The sequence below is a fragment of the Chiloscyllium plagiosum genome, unplaced genomic scaffold, assembly GCF_037043375.1.
Source record: "Chiloscyllium plagiosum isolate Xiang-an unplaced genomic scaffold, Cpla_swu_hap1 HiC_scaffold_49, whole genome shotgun sequence".
Taxonomy (NCBI): domain Eukaryota; kingdom Metazoa; phylum Chordata; class Chondrichthyes; order Orectolobiformes; family Hemiscylliidae; genus Chiloscyllium; species Chiloscyllium plagiosum.
In genome coordinates this window covers 15,378,254-15,398,292 of record NW_028270187.1, presented here as the reverse complement: position 1 = coordinate 15,398,292, position 20,039 = coordinate 15,378,254, and the positions used below count along the sequence as shown (strand labels likewise).

Below are 20,039 nucleotides of genomic sequence, written 5' to 3'. Positions count from 1 at the left end.
ACATTAAGAGCAAAGGGGTAGATCATAGAGTCATAGAGATGTACAACTTGGAAACAGATCTTTCAGTCTCACTTGCCCATGCTGACCAGATATCCTAAACTAATCTAATCCCATTTGCCAGTACTTGGCCCATATCCCTCTGAACCCTCCTATTCGTCTACACACTCAGATGCCTTTTAAATGTTGAAATTGCACCAGCCTCCACTGCTTCCTGTGGCAGTTCATTCCATACACACCATCCTCTGCATGAAAAAGTTACTGCTAAGGTACTTTCAACTTTATCCCCTCTCACTCTAAACCTGTCCTCATGATTATAGGTTTAGATGAGACTCCACCCACCTCAGGGAAAAGACCTTGTCTATTCACCGTATCCATGCCTCTGATGATTTTATAAACCTTTATAAAGTCACCCCTCAGCCTCCAACGCTCCAGGGAAATCAGCCCCAGCTCATTCAGCCTCTCCCTATATAACTCTACATGGCTGTGAATATGTATAAGCCCAGAGGGATGGCTTCATAAATCATGTTGCATTTTATATAAATGCTTTTTTAAATTATCATTTAGTATAAAATGGAGGATGGGTGCCTTTGCAATTTCATACCAGTAGCCCAGTAAGACCTGGGGAAATAAACTGCAACAAAAAAAATGGACAAAAAGTGATTGCACTACGGATAATCTCACCATATCATTCGTGTAAAAAATAATTCCCTATTTTGACCTTGAAGTTAATAGAGTCTATTAATTAGTCCTGTGTGTGTAATAATTTTCATCTATCTGTCATTCTACATTTAGTTGTTGTAGTTACCGTGTGGATTACTGCACCTCTCTAAAAATTCAAAACAAAATAAAGTAAAACTGCAAATTAATATTGTATCTAATTACTACAAAAAATTAGCAATCCAATGACACCAAATTGGAAAGGAATGTTGAAATGTAGCCAATTCTGAGGAGTACAAGAAGTTGCAAGAGATCATTAATTAATTTGCGGTATGTTCAAATAATTAGCAAATGAAGATTAACACAGATAAACGTAAGGTGTTACATCTTGGTAGGAATAATGTGCAGGTCACTTATTCAAAGATGCACGTCTAAGTGAGGGAGAGAAACAAAGGGATCTCAGACAATGACATCAGTCACTAACAATTTCACCACAGGTTCCGAAGGCCATAAAAATGCAAACAAAGCTCTAAGTTTTATCTCTAAAGGGATAGATTTGAAAGTAGGGACCCTATAAAAATTTGTTTGACTATAATTAAGAGTATTGCCTGCAGTTCGAGTTGACATATTATAGAATGGATGAGAGAGTGTGAAGAGAAGATTTATAAGAATGCTACACAAGTTTCTGGCAGTGTATATCAAGGAAAAAATGTTGCGCTGTTCACTTTTCTCTTGAAAAGAAGGCTGACAGTTCTAAAATTATGAAAGATTTTGAAGGGAGAAGGTACAGAGAAAACATTTCACTACGGGTTGAACATAACTAGAGGCTGTCAATATAAGATGGTACCTCAAGAAATTCAAAAGGGAATTCAGAAGAAACCTCTTCACTGAAAGAATGATGAGAACGGGGAATATGTGACCAGACGGAATAGTTGAAATCATTAGTTGAGATGTATTTCAAGGAAACTAGGTGAGAACTTGGAAGGGATGGGAATAGAGAATTACAATGGGCGATTTAGATGAGGAAAGATGAGAAACACCTTGAGTGGAACATAAGCGCTGGCATGAACTGATTGTACCAAATGGTCTGTATTTCCTCTGTAATCCTATGTAGAAAATCACCATTGTATGAAACAAAAAGTGTATTAAAAACATCTAGAAGAATTATAATGTTTCTCACAAAAAAGTCTCAAGTATTCAGCACTGAATGTAAATGATTTTATCACATGGCCACACTTCACTATTTGCTTGCTAGCACTGAAACAGCAGTAATCACAGTACTCTTACTAGGAGTAGGAGTGACCCAGTGTCCATGCACCAATTGGGGGATCTTACTGACTTATTAATGGTCTCAGTAGGACCTGCCAACCTGGTCCTGGGAATGTTGTGAACACTCTCGCCCTCACGGCTTCTTTCACTCACTTACTCTGATTTCCAGTTCCCGTAATGATCGCCACCATGAACAGGAGACTGTTCCAGTATGCAGATGGGATGCCCTGTTATGAGCCATAAGGTACTTCATTAGGAGGGACATCCTGCAGGTGTGTCTCTAGGATGCAGGAGAAGGTCTCCCACACAATGGAGGGCCCACCGACTGCTAACAAACTGCCAGCATTGGCGGGAACAGACTCTACATTGACCACCTGAGTGGCCATCCTTTCCCTAATTTGGGATCAATAAAATACTGCGGAGGTGGAAATATGAGAGCCACTGAAACTCCTTCCTCCCTTATTATTATCCACCTAATGACCTTGCAGCCTGTCCCTAGGGGGCTGATAGAACCCAGTCCCATTGCAATATTCAAGAACATGAAGAGCTGGCAAACTGGTCAAAATTGATAAAGCTTAACACAAAACGTCTTGTCCTGAGTGTTAAATTCTAAAGTGTAACTTGAGATGAGTTCAATAAAAATGGCAGAAGTACCGAAACAACCACTTCCATCCATCAGAAACAAATTTCTATGAATGGGAACGGGTGGTCCGCTATTTGGAATGGAGCAGTGCATTTGAAACGTTAATGTGGAGCAGCAATGTTATATGATGGATGTGTGCACAGTTTGAAGCTGTTTGCTGATTCAGTTTTGCTAAAGCTTTGGCAGATACATTCCAATTAGAATCAATTAAATCTGCCAAAGTGGACATTAAATACTCACATTTATGAGATGCTTTAACATAGTACATAGAAAAGTACAGCACAGAACAGGCTCATTGGCACACGATGTTTTGCTGAGGTTTAATCCTAATGTAAAATATAATAACAACCTACACACCCCTCAACTCACTGCTAAACATGTGCATGTCCAGCAGTCGCTTATAAGTCCCTAATGACTCTGCTTCCACCACCACCACTGGCAATGCATTCCATGCATTCACAACTCTCTACATAAAGAACCTACCTCTAACGTCTCCTCTATACCTTTCTACTAATATCTTAAAAATATGACCCCTTGTACCAGTCAATCCTGCCCTGGGGAAAAGTATCTAGCTATTGACTTTATCTATTCCTCTCATTATCTTGTATACTTCAATCAGGTCTCCTCTTTTCCTCCTTCTCTCCAGAGAGAAACGTCTGAGCTTATTCAACCTTTCTTCATAAGACAAGCCCTCCAGTCCAGGCAGCATTCTGGTAAACCTTCTTTGAATGCTCTCCAAAGCCTCTACATCTTTCTTATAGTAGGGCGACCAGAATTGGACACAATATTCCAAGTGTGGTCTCACCAGGGACTTGTAGAGCTGTCGCAAAACCTCGCAGCTCTCAAATTCGATTAACCTGTTAATGAAAGCCAAAACACCAAATGATTTCTTAACAACCCTATCCATTTGGTTGGTAACTTTGAGGGATCTATGTACTGCACACCCAGATCCCTCTGTTCCTCCACACTGCCAAGAATCCTGTCTTTAACCCTATATTTATTCGAGTCCGACCTTCCAAACTAGAAAAGGATGCACCAAATGCCAAACAGGAGAAGTTTATTGGCATGTATCAGAAGAGTTAGGACCAATACCAAAAACATGAAACCGTCTTTTAAGCAAGTTTTCAAAGAGAGAATGAGTACTAGAGGGCATCTGAGGAAGTTTATCAGTAAAGTACAGCTAATTAAGAGGGCTTGGCCATACTCATGGACAAAAAGATATAAAGCAATCAGAGAACCAAAGAACTGAGTGTGTATATAAGGGGTACAAAAGACAGCGTGGATCAAGGCTTTGAAGAATTTAGAGATAGACGTAAGTTTAAACTCAATACATTAGATGATAATGAGCTACTTCAGATCTCAGTCCTTTCTCTATAAGCACAACTTTAAGTTTACCAGTCTTGTCCAGGCCAGCAGTAAATGGGATTTTTATTTGCACTGTGCACATCTCCTGATTTCACAAGATATCTTAGTTTTGTAAATGCAATAGAATGCATTTTGCACCATTTCAGCAATTCATTAAGTAGAAATTGACCAAAGTAAACAACTTTCCAAAGCTGTCTTTCAACAGCCAGACTGATACAATATTCAAAGAGGATCTTCATGAACAAAGTGGGCTTGTCAGGGGGTTAAATCATTTCAGATTCAAAAACTAGATTCCATTTTAATCATATCAGCTGGATGTTGGATACACCATTAACAAAAGTTTCCCAAATTCAAACGATTTTTGCAAATACAGAAATATTTTGACATAAATGGAAACAACATTTTATACTGAACAAGAAAAGAGTTCTGATGCTTTGGAAAGTGCACAATGATTGATCGAGATGTTCCCAATGGAAAAATGGACTGGTCAGATGGTGATGGACTGTTGACAACTGAACTTTGTTATGTTTTCAACTGGCAGGTTGCCTAAGTGGTCAAGGTATTGTCATGCCAAATGAGGCAGAGAATGACCATCACCAATTTAGTCGAATCACAACAAGCATTGGCAGTTAACTGCCAACCATCACTTGGTCCACTTTCCATAACTTTACCAATCAGCACTCATTACCCAGACAGATTAAATGCTTTCTCCCTTTCCATTGGAATTCTTGAGAGTGTCCTGATAAGTACAGTATTAAAGACTTAAATTAAAAAAAACTTTATTTTCATCAATACTCAAATTTCCATGTTGTACCAGCTGGCAGAGGTGAAACTTAACTATAATGTATCAGGCCTACAATGAACTGGTAAAGTTCGGCACTGATCTCAGAGGAAAACCAGCAACAATGTCCTTGTGGAGACAATACTTTGCCTTTGATCCTATACAACAACAATTTCAATGCCATTGAGGAACAGAAATAAATAGAAACAAACCACATGCACATACACATGCACACTATTATTTAACGTAATAGAGAGAAATTCTGCACTAACAGAAAACCTAATTGTCATTCTGAATACTGAATGTGGCACCAAAATCACCTTTGTGATAATGACAGTTTGGAAGTCTAGCCCATATTGGTTTGCAGCAGTTGAAGAATTAGTCATTCTATTATGAATCCCGGTTAGTTCCGACACCAGTATGTGACCATAGATTCAGATTGTTTTTAAAGGCAGATACCAATATGAAGTTGCACAGTGGCAGGAGCACGGCTCTCCTATGGACAGCACTAAAGAGATCTCACACACATTGGCCCTTTAATAAAGAAATGGGGCAAACCTCAGAGATAGGGAAATGTAAATAAAGGAATCACTATCAAGATTTCATCCAATTTGATAGTAACTGATACCTGATCACCAACTTCAGCTGCCACTTGAAAGGATGAAAGAAGCCCCATAAGGAGAACTCCAAATTTCACTTGATTCTGTGTCACATTATCGCAAGAGAGCTTTGTAGTTGTCTTCTAGCAGACATCATTTTTTTCCACAAACCACAGAGATCAGAACTGAATAATGCAGAACCACATCAAAATTCATCTTGAGAAACTGTGTCAGTGGGTGTTTGGGTTTGCAGTGCCTCTGTATTCTGAGTTTCGGCCTCAACCTCTCACTGATCCCTAGTTTTCTTGATAATTTGCAGTTCCAGTCAGTTTCTATTTCATCATTGTCCCAGATTATAGAGATTTCAGTATCAGTGAGTTCACCAGTATAGCGCATTGGTTAAATCAACAGTGGCTCCACTGAAAAGGCTTTTAAATCTTGAGGTTCATAGAACAGCACATAGTTATCCATGTTAAAAGATGTAATAACAGTTAAAAACATTATATTTGATCTGCTATATTTCCCATTACTGACTGCAATGAATCTAACTCATGGGATACAGAAACTCACCAATGTGAATAAAAACCTCTTAAACTTTGGCAAAGCCCGGGCACTTGACTTAAGAGAATAAACATCCATACAATAATGCAACAAAGAAAAGCAGATTGAAGTCAAATGATGCACAGGTTTGATAGAGAGCAAAATCCTCTCTACCCTAGCAGAGTAGAAAAGTTGCGCATTTATATAACATCTTAATGCCACCTCAGAGTATCCTAAACATCTCTTTCCAGATCTCTGACACAAGTGCAGAACCCCTGGGGCCATTGTCAACTACATACTATCAAACCCAGGGAATCATAGACGGAAATATCAGTATGTGCCCAAGTAACAGTTTAAAATGTGTTTAACACCTCCGCTCGAGTAACTGACAAAATTGTTTCGAGGCATGAACAGTAAATGAGCCTGTTCCACCATTCAATAAGATCCTGACGGACCCGATATTAACAAGCTTATAAAACATTCCGCTGACAATATTCCACTTTAGCTTTTCTCATTCTATCATTTTAGTATATTCCACTACACATCTATTCTAAACTGAAGAATAATTTTCCTGCTGTTAGTCACTGTTCCACACTGTACTCCTTTCCTCATTCTCGAATTTAAAGAGCGTGCAATGCTTTTTCTCAGCCTATTCTTTAGACAAGATAAAATAGATTGCAACAGACTCCACTGTTTGCTTGTACTTGACACAATGAGAACTATTGAGATATTTCAATACACTCCTTTGGTAAAAAATATAATTTGTTTTAATCCTTTAAAACTGGTTCAGTTCGTTTTCTATTTGCATTGAATGGTATTTCAGTTTGATCCAGATGTTAGCATAAAGTGAAATATTACAGCACTGAGCTTTGTCTCATTCTCCTTTGGTGGAAGTTGAAAAGGAGTGCTTTCTTACAACAGAGCGTCAAGAGAGTGAAAAATGAACGGCCAAGATGAGTAATAATGCATGCAGGTTCTGACAAAGCCAATTTTCAATCAGAGATGTTCTATACAACAACCGAAGTACTTTTGATCATGTAGTCACATGTCAGAAATGTGATATCTAATTTGTGTACCGTGAGAAAAGCAGGAAGGAGATGATGACCAGATCATCTGCTCATCGGGATTGAGCGCTAAATATTGGCCGGGACTCCAGATATAATCTCACTTTAATTCAAAGTGATAAGGGTCCCTTTAGAGGGCAGTGTGGCTTTGGTTTAATGCCTCATACACGTCTGATGTGCAGGATTATCTCAGGATTGCACTGCCGTGGCAGTATCAATTAGTGTATTCTAACCCGGAGGGTAGATCTTGAATCCTCCGACTCAACGATCAGCATTATTTCTTTTCTCTCAGATATTCAGCCTCTGCATTTTTCTTTTCTTCAGTGATCTGAATGACCTGATATTTATGGGGAAATGAATGTTGCAGTTTGTCTCACATGCGACAGAAGAATCAACTGAGTGACAGGTGCATCTTAATTTTCCTATGCAATTGAGCTGAGGTGGTGTCGAGTTAAATGTGTGGATCCAGAAAAGTTCACCCAGGAAGGCAGCATCTTTGAAGTAGGAAAGTCGATGTTTCGAGAATAAGTTCTTCGTCAGGAATGTTGGAAACATTGACACTCCTGGTCCTCAGATATTGCCTAACCACTGTGCTATCTCGTGCCATCCTTCCTGACTCTAATCTCTCGCATTTGCAATCCTCACCTTCTCTTCAGGCGGGGTAGTGTTAGATACTGTTCCTAAGATGTAACAACATGTTCATAATGATAGTTTGGATATGCAGTTAGAAGCTCATCACTGATGAAATTCATTCTCCCCCTCTCAATCTGCCAAGTACATGCAGCTCCTGCGCCTCCTTCATTAACATTCCCTGAACACCTGACGCCTGAAAGAAGAAGGCCTCATCTTCCCCTTGGACCCTTGATGCCGCATGGGATCACCAGTTTCCTCATTTGCCCTTCCCTCACATTATTCTAGTTTCATGATTCCAACTCAGCATTGCTTTCATGACTTGCACATCACCTTTCCAACCTACCCGCTCCACCTCCTGTCAGAACTAGTATCTTATTCTCCACCTTTATCTACTCCTCGCATTCACAGCTATCACGCCCCCAAATTCCCGAAGCTCCCATTTATCTATCAGTCCCCACTGCCACAAACCTCATTCCTGATGAAGGGTTTATGGCCGAATCATGAACTCTCCCGCTCCTCGCATGCTGCCTGACCAACCGTGTTTTCTATCACCACACTGTCGGCTCTGAGTTGTCGCATCTGCAGTTCTTACTGTCTCCATTGGGCAGTATAGTGTAAAAGTCACATTAGTGGAAAAGTGCAGTTTCTGTGGCTTTCTAAGTTGTTAATTTCATTTGCTCAATCGGCTCTAGCTGGAGTACTGTGTGTCTTTCTGCAATTATCATTATAGCAGGGATGTGGTAGCATTGGAAACGGTGCTGAACAGATTTACCAGGATATTGTCTGTTCGAAGAGTTTCACTAATGAAGATAGTTTGGACGGACTGGGCTCTCACAAAGATGTTCTCTTTTCGAAAAAGAAACGGAGCTGTACTTTTTCTCAATGATAATGTCTCTTGGTATCTTTTTTTATCAAAGGCATTTTAAAACAGTTCGGGCTCCGAATCGGATAAAGTGTTACAGAGATGAACGTGTTCACTGTGAGGCCTTTCGTTTCTCCGTAAACAGCTGAGGCTGAAGGCCAAAGATTTAATGTTTTAGAAATGAACTGTATAATGGAAAAAGAGTGCTCATTCTGGAAAGTTGAATTCCGGTTTTGAGATCCTGCAGCAGTGGTGCACGAACTAATAAACTCTCTCCTTCTGCCCTTCTAATTTTTAACTGTAAGCTTCTGTTTCATTTTTACTGTTTTTAAGGTGCTTTTGTTGAGGATGGTTGTGTATTTTCAGAACAGCATAAGTAAGTCTGCTTTGGATAGACTAAGTTCTGTGGGTATCCAATATTCTGTTTTTGTTTTTCAATAAGTCATTTTGTGAATAATTTTTGTAACTAGTTTACTCGGGTAATTTTCACTGTACGCTTAACGAAAAAAATATAACGTTACGGTCTGGGTTGTCTGCTTAAAAACGTTTTGAATGGTTTAGCCACGCCCATAACAAATTGGGAGGTAGTTGATGGATTAAAAGAGCAACTGATAGGTGCTTGCGTCTTTATTTCGGGTGTTGATTTGGATTAGGGTAGGCAATGCTTTGGAAGGCAATGTCTCATTTAGGTACAAAAAGTTGTCTTGCTATGGACGATGGAAGGTTGGTAGTTTGACAAAAAATAATTCAAGCCGGGCTTCTGGGATTAGCAGACATACTGGGGTTGTATTTGCCTCTTTCTGTGAGGAAAGGAGAGATCATTTCCGCAGTAGCTTAGCATTTAACTAAGCTGGAAAATCCATGAGAATTTGTAGAGATGGTTAAAATTTATTTGAAAATGAAGCAGCGTGAGTTAGACTCGAGAGATAAGGAAAGGACACCAGATTTGAAGCAGTTTGCGATACGATTTGAAGTAGAAAGAGGGAAGAAGAGAGAGCAGCAGAGTAGAGAGAAAGGGAGACAGGGTTTGAACTTCAGAAATTGGCAATTATTAAAGGAATTCACATTAAAAGGCTGGAGATAAAGGCTAAAGATAAGCTTAATCTGGAAGAGCATATTGTTAAAACGACAAGGTTAGCAGCTGAAATGGTTGATTGTTATGAAGTGGTTCATAAAACAAGGATGGGCTTCCAGAATCATTTTAAGTCTGAGGGATAGAAATTGGGGCAAAGAGAAATCCTCACGTGGAAAGGGAAAGTTAAATCTCTGTGAAAATCATTAGGATAACTTATCACAGGGTAAATAGTAAACTCTTGAAGGGAACAAGATCTGAGGTTTTCATTGCAATAAAGTAGGCCATATGAAGTCAGTGTTGGAGAACTAGGGAAAGCACTGGAAAGTCAGATGCAGGGAAACGAAACAAGCCTGGATGTTTTGTTGGCATGGCAATAGAAAGCACAGTGGAGGGTGGAAAGCTGCATCAGAGTGCACAAGCCGATCAGAGGTTGGTAAGGGGGAAGTGCCACATCTGCTTTAACAATATACCTGCAAAGTTAAAGTTCATTTACCTTGGCCAGGGGTAGCAGATAGAGAGGTAACAATATTCAGGGACACAGGATCGTGCCTGTCTGTGATTCAGAAGGAGGGGAAAAAATGTACTCCTGAAGAACTATGTGTACGGGAATTCATGGTGGGACGAAAAATTGCTCAGTTATGTACAGTGAGGCGAGAGTGGGCAGAAAGAGTGGGGAATTTCTGGTGGGAGGTCTGGACAAACTCTCAGCTCCAAGAATACAATTTGTGCTTGCAAATGATGTAGCTCAATCACCGGTAAGCGTGCTGCCTACTCCAGATGAAAAGCCAGTCGAGATGCAGGCAAGTGCAGCAATGCAGGACGTTTATCAAGGAATTTTCCCAGATTGTGTCTTAACGCGATCACAGAGTCACAAGCTGAAGCAGACCAAATCAAAAGGCACGGATAAGGAAGCTGAAATATGATTACAATTTTTTTTATCAGGTAAGTGGGACACAGCAGGGGACGAGCGTTAATAATGCAAGCATATTCATCTCTGCTATGCTACTGAGTTACAGCAGAAAGATGAAAAATTAAAGCAGTTGGATCAGAAGACATGTACTTGGAAGGAGAGTGAATGCATCCCCGTGTGATATTACTTAGCAAATGATATGTTAAGGAAGAAATGGAGAGCAACACATATTCAAGCAAGTGAGAAATGGGCAGAATTTATTTTTCCAGTAGGATACAGAAAAGTGGTGCTGCGAGTGCCGCATGTGCCACAAATTCGAGGGTACGTCGGCGTGATGAAAACGGAGGCTAAAATACAAAGACATTTTTACGGCCTGGCTTGCAGGGGAATGCCTTTGAATTTTGCCAGACGTGTCATACATTTCAACTGATAGGAAAACCATTGGAAATAATAAAGCCTGCACCTTTAATATCTATCACAGCGTTCGAGGAATCTTTCTTAAGTGTCTTCATTCATTGTGTAGGATCCCTACATCCAATAAAAGATGGGAATAAGTATTAATTAACAGAAAAAGGATGTCTTGACGAGATTTCCAAATGCTGTTCAATCGTGCAATATGACAGCTAAAAGGATAGTGGACGAATTACGGTTTTTTAAAAGAACTAGATTAAGACTACCATCAGAGATACAATTAGCTCAAGGGTCAAACTTCACGTCAAAACTTTTCAAGGAGTGTATAGATAGATTGGAAATAAAACGATTCAAATCTACTGTGTACAATCCAGAATCACAGAGTGCACTGGAAAGGTGACGTCAATTATTAAAGACTATGTTGAGGTTTTATGGTTCGGAGTAGCCAGATTATTTCCATAAGGGAGTTGCGTCAGTGCTGTTTGCGATCTGAGATGTACCAAAAGAATCCACCAAACTAAGTCCGTCTGAAACCAGTTTTGGGCATAAAGTAAGAGGACCATTAAAATTTATTAAGGAAAAACTAATAAGTCAGATTACAGAGACCACGCATTTGGATGATGTGTCAAATTTTAGAGTTGAACTAAATAATGTTGGGGAGTTGTCGAGACTGTATTTAAAAGTATCACAGCAAATGGTGAAGCAGGAAGTGTATGAGAAATAAAAAAAATCACAATTTTGCCGCTGGGAATAATGCAATTATTTAAAATTCATTTGTTGGTGAAACTTTAAAGTAAGGTTTAAAATACCTTATCAAATTGAGAGGAAATTGAGTGAGGTTAGTTACTTGATAGGGACTCCAGTCATGAAAGAATCTCACAGAATGTGCGATGGGAATATGCTCTAACGGTATTTTGGCAGAGAACGAACGGAATATGAGAATGCGTTATTGACTACGACACACTGGGAAGAACCAATGTCAGGGAATTCTGCATTGGACGTTCCTGAAATAAAATTGGATAATGCAAAAGTTGTCCAAAATTGGTAAAGTCATTCAGTTATCTTCCAGAAGAAAATCGAAAGAGTTATTACTCTTGCATGGGGAGATCTGCTGAAATATACTGGGAATTAATAATCTAATTGTAGATGATGTAAATATAGGAGATGCTGTTCTGACTCTGTAACATCCTTGCAGGCATAACCCTTTAAAGTTGTACAAGTTCATAAGGAGATATCACGTATGCACCAATATGGCATAACCGAAGTGAGTTTCAATGAATAGAGTTCACCCATCATCATGGTGCCAAAGCCAGAAAAGACCCAACAGTTATGTGTGGACTATCACAAAATCAATGTTGTTAGAAAGACTGATGCGTATACATATCTGCAGTTGGAGGACTGTGTGGAAAAGATTGGAGGAGCAACTTGCATTTCTTAGTTGGACTTCCTCAAAGGTTACTGGTAGGGAACTTTGACAGAAAGATCAAAGGCAAATTTGTAACGCCAACTGGCCTGCAGAAATTTAAAGTAATGCCGTTTGTACGAAAAACACTTCAGCCACATTTCAGAGGTTAACTGACAGGGTAATTGCCGAATACGCAACTGATTGGTGTATATTGTGTCTGGTGGCTTTCAGTCTCTCGTGGATTGAATATTTACAGCATTTATCGGGCTTTTTTGATCGAATTCGGAAGTCAAACTGGTTTGTAAACCTAGCTGAAAGTGAATCTGCCAAAGCCAAAGTCACCTTCCTGGGAAACGTCGTTGAACACGGACAAATAGCCCCACGGGATGCGAAATCGAAAGTTACAGGGGACTTTTACACATTGTTGACGAAAAGAGCAGTACTACGGTTCCCCGCATTGAGTGGCTTTTACTGAAAGTTTCTGCTGAATGTTTGCAGTGGGACTATTCCATTCACCGAACGGTTAAAAACAGGCAAGAAATTTCAGTGAACACAAGACTTTCAAAATGTTGTTTTTCTCAGAGCAGAGCTGATTGTGAGGAGACATGATTGACGTGTACGAAATAATGAGGAGCAAGGAATTATAGATTGAAGGAAACATTTGCTCTTGATCGATCACCAGGGTTTGTAGATTTCAGATAAGATGCAGAAAGCTTTGAATAGACTGGTAGGAAAACTTTATCAGTCAGCAGGTAGGAGACTCGAGAACTCACACTCTATAAAGATCAGTTGGACAGTTAACCCTTCATTCTTCTCTGATTCCACTGGCCAAAGAGTTTCGAAAAATGCTCAAAGCAGAGCATCACCGCGAGCAACAGTTATTCGATCGGTGGCTTTATGAAATGGAAAGGTGCCCATAAGTCACCCGCGCGACTATTCGGCTTCCCGCCTGTGATGACGCTGGAACATTGACTCTCATGTTCTCGGGGGCATTTAATGAAGGCATTCTCGTTCCTGCAGATGAGGAGCTCACACCTTATTTCGGCTTTTGAAAAATCAATTTTTAAGCGGGATTAAAATCTGCCCTGCCGGCGAGCCAGGTAGGATTCGAACCTACAGTCTCCTGATTCGTAGTCAGGCGCGTTATCCATTGCGCCACTGGCCCGATGCGCAACCTTAACAGCCGCAATGTTAATATGGACACGGTTAATAGCAGTCATGTTCACCAGTTGAACAAGCAATAAAGATAATCACTGTCACTGCTTCAGTCTCATCTTCATCACCTTCAAAGCAACGAATTTTCCAAAAAAAAACACATATGTCCTCATGAAGCTTCCATTCACACTCTGTCTGCTTCGTCATTTAATGGAATGTGATGTGATGAATTTCGAATCCACTTCTTCAGCATAACTGACGTGAATGTGAGCCTAATCACCACATTGTATATACCAGTTAATTTTCAGAGGTTTCGAGTACAGTAGCGACTTTTGCGAATATGCAGGAAAGTGAATACTGAGAACCGAGCAAAAAAATCCCTTCATGGAAATTAATCCAGTGCAAAGTTAAACATATGAGGACGGCAGATGACGTAAACATCCCTCTGCATCACTCTGCACAGATGCTTCTCCAAGAATTGACTCTTTGCAGAATTCTTCTTTGTAATTTTGACTGTCCCGGTTGTAGATATTCTTTCAATCCACAAACAAGTATCCTGCTGAAAACTACTGACTTAAGAATAAAATAGTTGAGTATCTATTCGACCAGCTGATGTCCCAAAGTTCCATGTTCCATGTGAATACAAGTTCTTGCAGGTGAAATTGGAGCTCCCAGCCTGATGCCCCACTGCTTCTTGATGCGTGGGAATTGAAGCCGGTCTCCTTAAGGCGGGAGCTTTTAGCCTCGATATTTCACGCGCCTCTATGTCATCAGAGAATGGCATTACGCTCACCGATTGCATTTTCGCAGCCACATGCTCGCGCTGAACGCCATTACCATTTCCAATTAGTTTTGGGTGCACTGCAAATCAATTTCTCTGATTCCACGCCCTTGAACTGGGATTATATGACATGCCATTATATGATTACGTCAATAAGTGAGGAAATTGGTGAAGTAACCGATGTTAAAATACAGTGTTATTGAGAAATACATTTCAGCAATACCCCGCAGTATCCCATGACCCTTTGAAGTTTTGTAGATATCTCGCAAACGTAGCATCCTACAATCTCAGTGTTGCAATCTCTACAGTCTCTCCGGACATAGAAGCGATATATATGCAACCGAATCTGAGTTCCCACATCTCAGTCACTGTTTGACAAGTATTCCTTTGCGCGTGTGTTTCTGTTCTTGGCATAATCTCTGCCCCGATCCTTATTGCTTTTTGCATCGTGCTTTTCCATGTGGCGCCAGGATCATGAAATGGTTCTTCCTTGGCATTGTCAACACAGCAAGTTCTGCTCGAATCACAGTCACAGCAATCGGCATTTTCCCGTTTTACTCCATGTAATATGTGCTTAGCAAACGTTGAGAAAATCAATCTTTGTTTTACATGAAAATACTCTACGTGGTGATAAATTTCCTTCTTCAAACACCCGCTATCTCACATCTTTGCGTTTCACATATCATAACCTCCCTTTATCGAAGAAATCTCTCCCTCCCACAAGAACTAACTCGCCTAAACGTCCACCCTCCCATTTCACTGAGGTATTGTGCAATATAATACTCACATTTACACTGTTCATTCTGTACTGCTGTGGTCACTGTTTTGGGTGAAAGTGCTTAATCCCATGGTCGGCATCTCCAAGCAATTCAATCCATTTAGATGCAGCTGTTCTGTAATTAATCCTCATGGAGCAGTTTTTATTGGCAGGGACAATAGGTTACTGGAACATCGGGCTCAGGGTAAGTGCACAGCGCGGGATTGAGCAAATGATGTTTTATTGGAAAAGAGAAGTTTCTGTGGCTTTCTCCAGTCAATTATTTCATTTGTTCATTCGGCTCCCCCGAAATATTGCGTGCAGTTCTGCAATTCACATTACAGGAGTCATGTGATCACACTGGAAACCGTGCAGAAATTTACCAAGTTGAAAAGTTTAGGTTATGAAGACAGATTGTTTTGACTGGGGTTGTTTTCTTAAGGCAGAGGAAACTGTGAGGATACATGTTTCATATGCACTAAGTAATGAGCGACATGGACAATGCAGACTAAAAGAAACGTTTCCTCTTGACCGATCAACAGGGGCGTAGACTGAAGTTAAGAAGTGGAAAGGATTGAGGAGATATGCAGAAAAATCTCATCAGCAAGCGGATGGTTGAATCTGGATTCACTGTCTGAACCCACATAACCTTCAGAAATACACGGATCTGAACTTGAGTTGTTAATGCATACAAGGCCAAGTGATGAAAGTGAATAAAGATAGTCAAGCGATTGCATCTGACGAAAGCATGTACAACGGCCTTGAGGGCTGTCATTCTACACATACGTGGTATTCGTATAGCTGTCCATGGTGGGCTAGCAGGTCCATTTTTTTCGCTTCCTTCGCTGTGACCCGGCTTTGATTCTCAGTCCGGGAGTTGGGTTTGTTTTGATTCTGACAGTGACATCAGCAAAAGCAGACCCCCTGCAAGTGGAGTGTTTTTAGTACCTCGGATCAATTAATGACGTCGAGAAATGAGAGACGATGTCCCAGACTCTTAAATAAAGGGGACGGTGCCTCGGCAGTCTCTGCTCATTCAGACAGATCACTCGCCATTCTCCTCTGATTCCGCTTCCTAAAGGTTTTCCCAAAATTGTCAAAGCTGAGACTTGGCTCTGTGTCTCGTTTCCTTCACAATCGCAGGTGCCACAGTGAATCTCGGAAAGTTGAAAGGTGTAGAGGGCAACCTGAGTGAAGAATTCAGCTTCCCCCCGAGTGATGACTCTGGGATATTGACTCTGATGGTCGCAGGGGTATTTAATGAAGGGACTCCTGTCCCTGCAGTTCAAGGTGCAAACCTCATTTCGGCTTCAGAACAGTCAGTTTTAAGTGCAATAAAGTCAGCGCTGCCCGCAAGCCAGGTTGGAATCGAAGCTCCACACAGTAGATCTGTAGTTAGGTATGTTATCCATTGTGCCACTGACCCGTTGTATGTGCTACATTGTGCGGTAAATTAACTTGTATGTGAAGTTGAAGCCTGCCAGTCTTGCTCTTGAACCAAGTCGAAACCTTAACTACAATCTCTGGACCATAACCATGCGCATTATCCATTGTGACACTGTGCTCGCGCGTGCTTGAGGTTGGCATTCTGCAGAGTTGTGATCTAAACACGGACATGACCAATCGTACTCATGTTCACAAGTTGAATAACCAGGAAAGATAACCACCGTTACTGCTTCACTCCAATGATCCACTCTTTGTGCAGCGGGAGGTTTTGTAACGAAAAGACATTCATCCTCATGAAACTTCCATTCACTTTGTGTCTACTCAGCCATTCAATGGGATCTCCGCTCATCTGATGAATTTCAAATTCACTGCACTGATTTTGCTCCATCACTTTTGATCAACTAATGCCTAATCACAACATCGTATTCAAGCTGATTTTCGAAGTCTGAACGTATTTTAACGGCCTGTGCGAGTTTACAAGAAATTCAATAAAATGAAATGACCAAAAAAATTCCCTTTCTGCCCAGAGCAGAGTTAGCCATATGAGATAGCTCAGAGAGAGAAAACATTACCTCCATTTCTCTCAGTGCAGATGTCAATAGTAGCTGCTCCAGATACATTTGAACTTCCAGCTTGATATCCCAGTGCTCCCTGCTTCGTGTCAATGGAAGCTGCTGCAGTTCAGGTTGGAGCTCCCAGCCTGATGCGACGTATACCACGTAAATAGAAACATCTCCACGCAATGTTGGAACTCCCAGTCCCCGGCATTTAAATTCACTCTGTACTTTCAGTGAAATACTTCACACTCAATGATTTCATTTCTGAACTCATATCCGTTGCCTCATCCTCATCCGCATTTCCAGTTTGATCTTCGCTGCTGCACCACACAGTTTCTCGTATTCCAGGCATGAAACCTGGCACTATATGATATTCCACAGCAATGGTCACTTCCTTGTATGACGAAATTGCTAAAGTAACCGATGGTAAACTACATTTCTTTTGCAGAAATACATTCCAGCAATTCCCTGCGCTATTCCCTGATGCTTTCATTTTCTGGAGAACTTTATCAATCTTCACCTTCAACAAACTAAGTGATGAAATATCCATCGGCTCTAGAGATACCGAAGTTAACCATTCAGCTCACCATGAGTTTGCATGTCTCAGTCACTGTTTGTCAAGTATTACTACTGTTCATGTGGTCCTGTTCCTAACATATCCTCTGCCACTATCTTTACTGCTTTTTGCATCATGCTATTCCATGCGGTGCCGGTATCATGCAGTGGTTAGCGCTTTGCGTAGTGGCAGCAGAAAGATCATCTGCAATTTGACTTCCAGTATTGTCACTTGTTACCGTTTTATGCAGAGTAAGACATGCTTAACAAAAGCAGGAGCGAATCAATCTTTTTTGACATGAAAATATTCGTCGAGGTGATGATTTTGCTCCTTCAAACCCTCGCCCTTTCACATCTCTGCTGTCTCTGTATCAGGATTCAAACCCACCAATTCTCGGAGATTTCTCCCCATCCCACGATCAGTAACCCTGCTTTAGGTTCCTCCTCCAATTTCCCTGAGGCATTTGGCTATCAAGCACTCGCATTGACATTGTTCAGTCTGTGCAGCTGCAGTCAATGTTGTTGGGCGAACGTGACCAAATCCCACAATTAGGACCTTAAAACCAATCGATCCATTTACATACTGCTGTTGTGAGATCAGTGCTCATGTAACAATTTTTACTGACATGTTCCGGAGATCACTGGAACATCAGGCTCAGGAAAATGACACAATGCATATTCAGCAAAGGGTGTTTTTTTTTGGAAACGATCAGTTTTTCTGTTCTAATTTCAATGGTGAAGAGGAGATTGTGAGGAAACATGATTGAAATGTGCAGAACAATGAGAGATAAAGGCATGTTCGGCTGAAAGAAATGTTTCCTCTCGGACAAACGCCAAGTGGTGTCGATTAAATGTACGAGGCAGAAAGTTTTCAGTAGATAAGCAGTAAAAACTTTATCCACCAGTAGTGGTGGTGGATAAATCTGCAACTCATTGTGATGAAATCAACACAACCTTCAGAGATATTCAATCTGTATTTGTGATGCTAAGGCATACAAGGCAAAGAGATGGAAAATGGAATGAGGATAGTGAAGCGGTTGTTTCTGCAAAGAACGCGTCCAACACATTTGAGGGCTGTCAGACTACGTGCCTCCGACCGTTGTTCTCGTCCCTGATCGTGTCGTGGTTCTGAATTGGCACTTTTACCACTGCAGCCCGCGTTCAATTCCCAGTAAGGGCTGTTTTGTTCAGCATCAACAGCGTGGGCTTCTGTGATAGGATTCCTTTCAATGCTTCGAATCAATCAATGTCTCCACGAACATCAGAGTCAATGTTCCAGCCTCTTAAAGAAGAAGAAGGTGCCTCGGCACTCCATGAAACAATATGAGACTGAGATATTTATTTTGTTTCCTTGCCATTACTATGAGCCGCAGCGATTGGGTCGATGGCTCTGTGAAATTGAAAAGTGCCGATTCGCAGTGTGTGGGACTATTTGGTCTTCCTCACTTGTGCGACATTGACTGTGATGTTCTCCGGGATGTGTACTGAAAGAGATTCTCCTGTCTGCATATCAGGAGCTCAAGATTCATCTCGGCTTCAGAACAATGAGGAAGATTAGGTTGTGAGATTAATAAATACCTGTGTTAACCTCGAGCTAGAGCGGAGTGAAATCTACAATGTTCTGATCTTGAGTCAGGCACGTTAGACTTTGCGCCACTAGCCCCATATGTTCTGCACGCTTTCATGCTTCAGAGTTGTGATGTTAACAAGGACAGGAGAACTAGCAGTCAGATTCAAAAATTTAACCAGGAAAGAAAATCACCACCACTGCTTCAGTCCAATCCTCCCCACGTTGAGTTTCAGCGCGATTCATAATGAAAACATATCTGTCATGATGAAGCTTCTATCCAACCTCTTGTCTGTTCAGTCATTGAATAGGATCATCGTTGATCCTGTAAATTTCAACATTAGTTTCCAGCTTTTCCTCCATAAATCAAGATAAACTCGAGCATAATGTCAACATCAAATAGAGTCATAGAGTCAGAGCGATGCACAGCATGGAAACAGACCCTTTGGTCCAACTCGTCCATGCTGACCAGATATCCAAACCTAATCAAGTCACACCTGCTATCACCCCGTCCATATCCCTCCAAAACCTTTCTATTCGTATATCCATCCAAATGCCTCTTAAATGTTGCAATTGTACCAGCCTCCACCACTTCCTCTGGCAGCACATTCCATACACTTATTACTCTCTGTGTGAAAACGTTGCCCAGTGGGTCTCATGTATATCTTTCCCCTTTCACCGTAAAACTATGCCCTCTAATTTTGGACCCATAGACCCCAGGGAAAAGACTATTTCTATTTACCATATCTTTGACCCTTATAATTTTGAAAACCTCTAATAAGTCATGCCTCAGCCTCCGACGCGCCAGGTAAAACAGTCCCAGCCAATTAAGCCACTCCCTCTTTAGCAAATCATCCAACATTGACAGAATCCTCATTTCTTTCTGAACCCTTTCAAATTTCGTAACTTCTTTCCGATACGAAGGAGACCAGGTATGCACGCAATATTCCAACAGTGGCCTACCGAATGTCTTGTAGAGCCGCAACATGACCTCCCAACTCATGTAC

At 40.9% G+C, this 20,039-nt stretch overlaps 1 non-coding gene across 1 annotated transcript; it reads right to left on the bottom strand.

The window, feature by feature from the left end:
* Positions 1 to 13,306: 13,306 nt before the first annotated feature.
* trnar-acg (transfer RNA arginine (anticodon ACG)) lies at positions 13,307 to 13,379 on the bottom strand. The gene has a single exon. It is a non-coding gene; the product is annotated as a tRNA-Arg (tRNA).
* Positions 13,380 to 20,039: the final 6,660 nt, after the last annotated feature.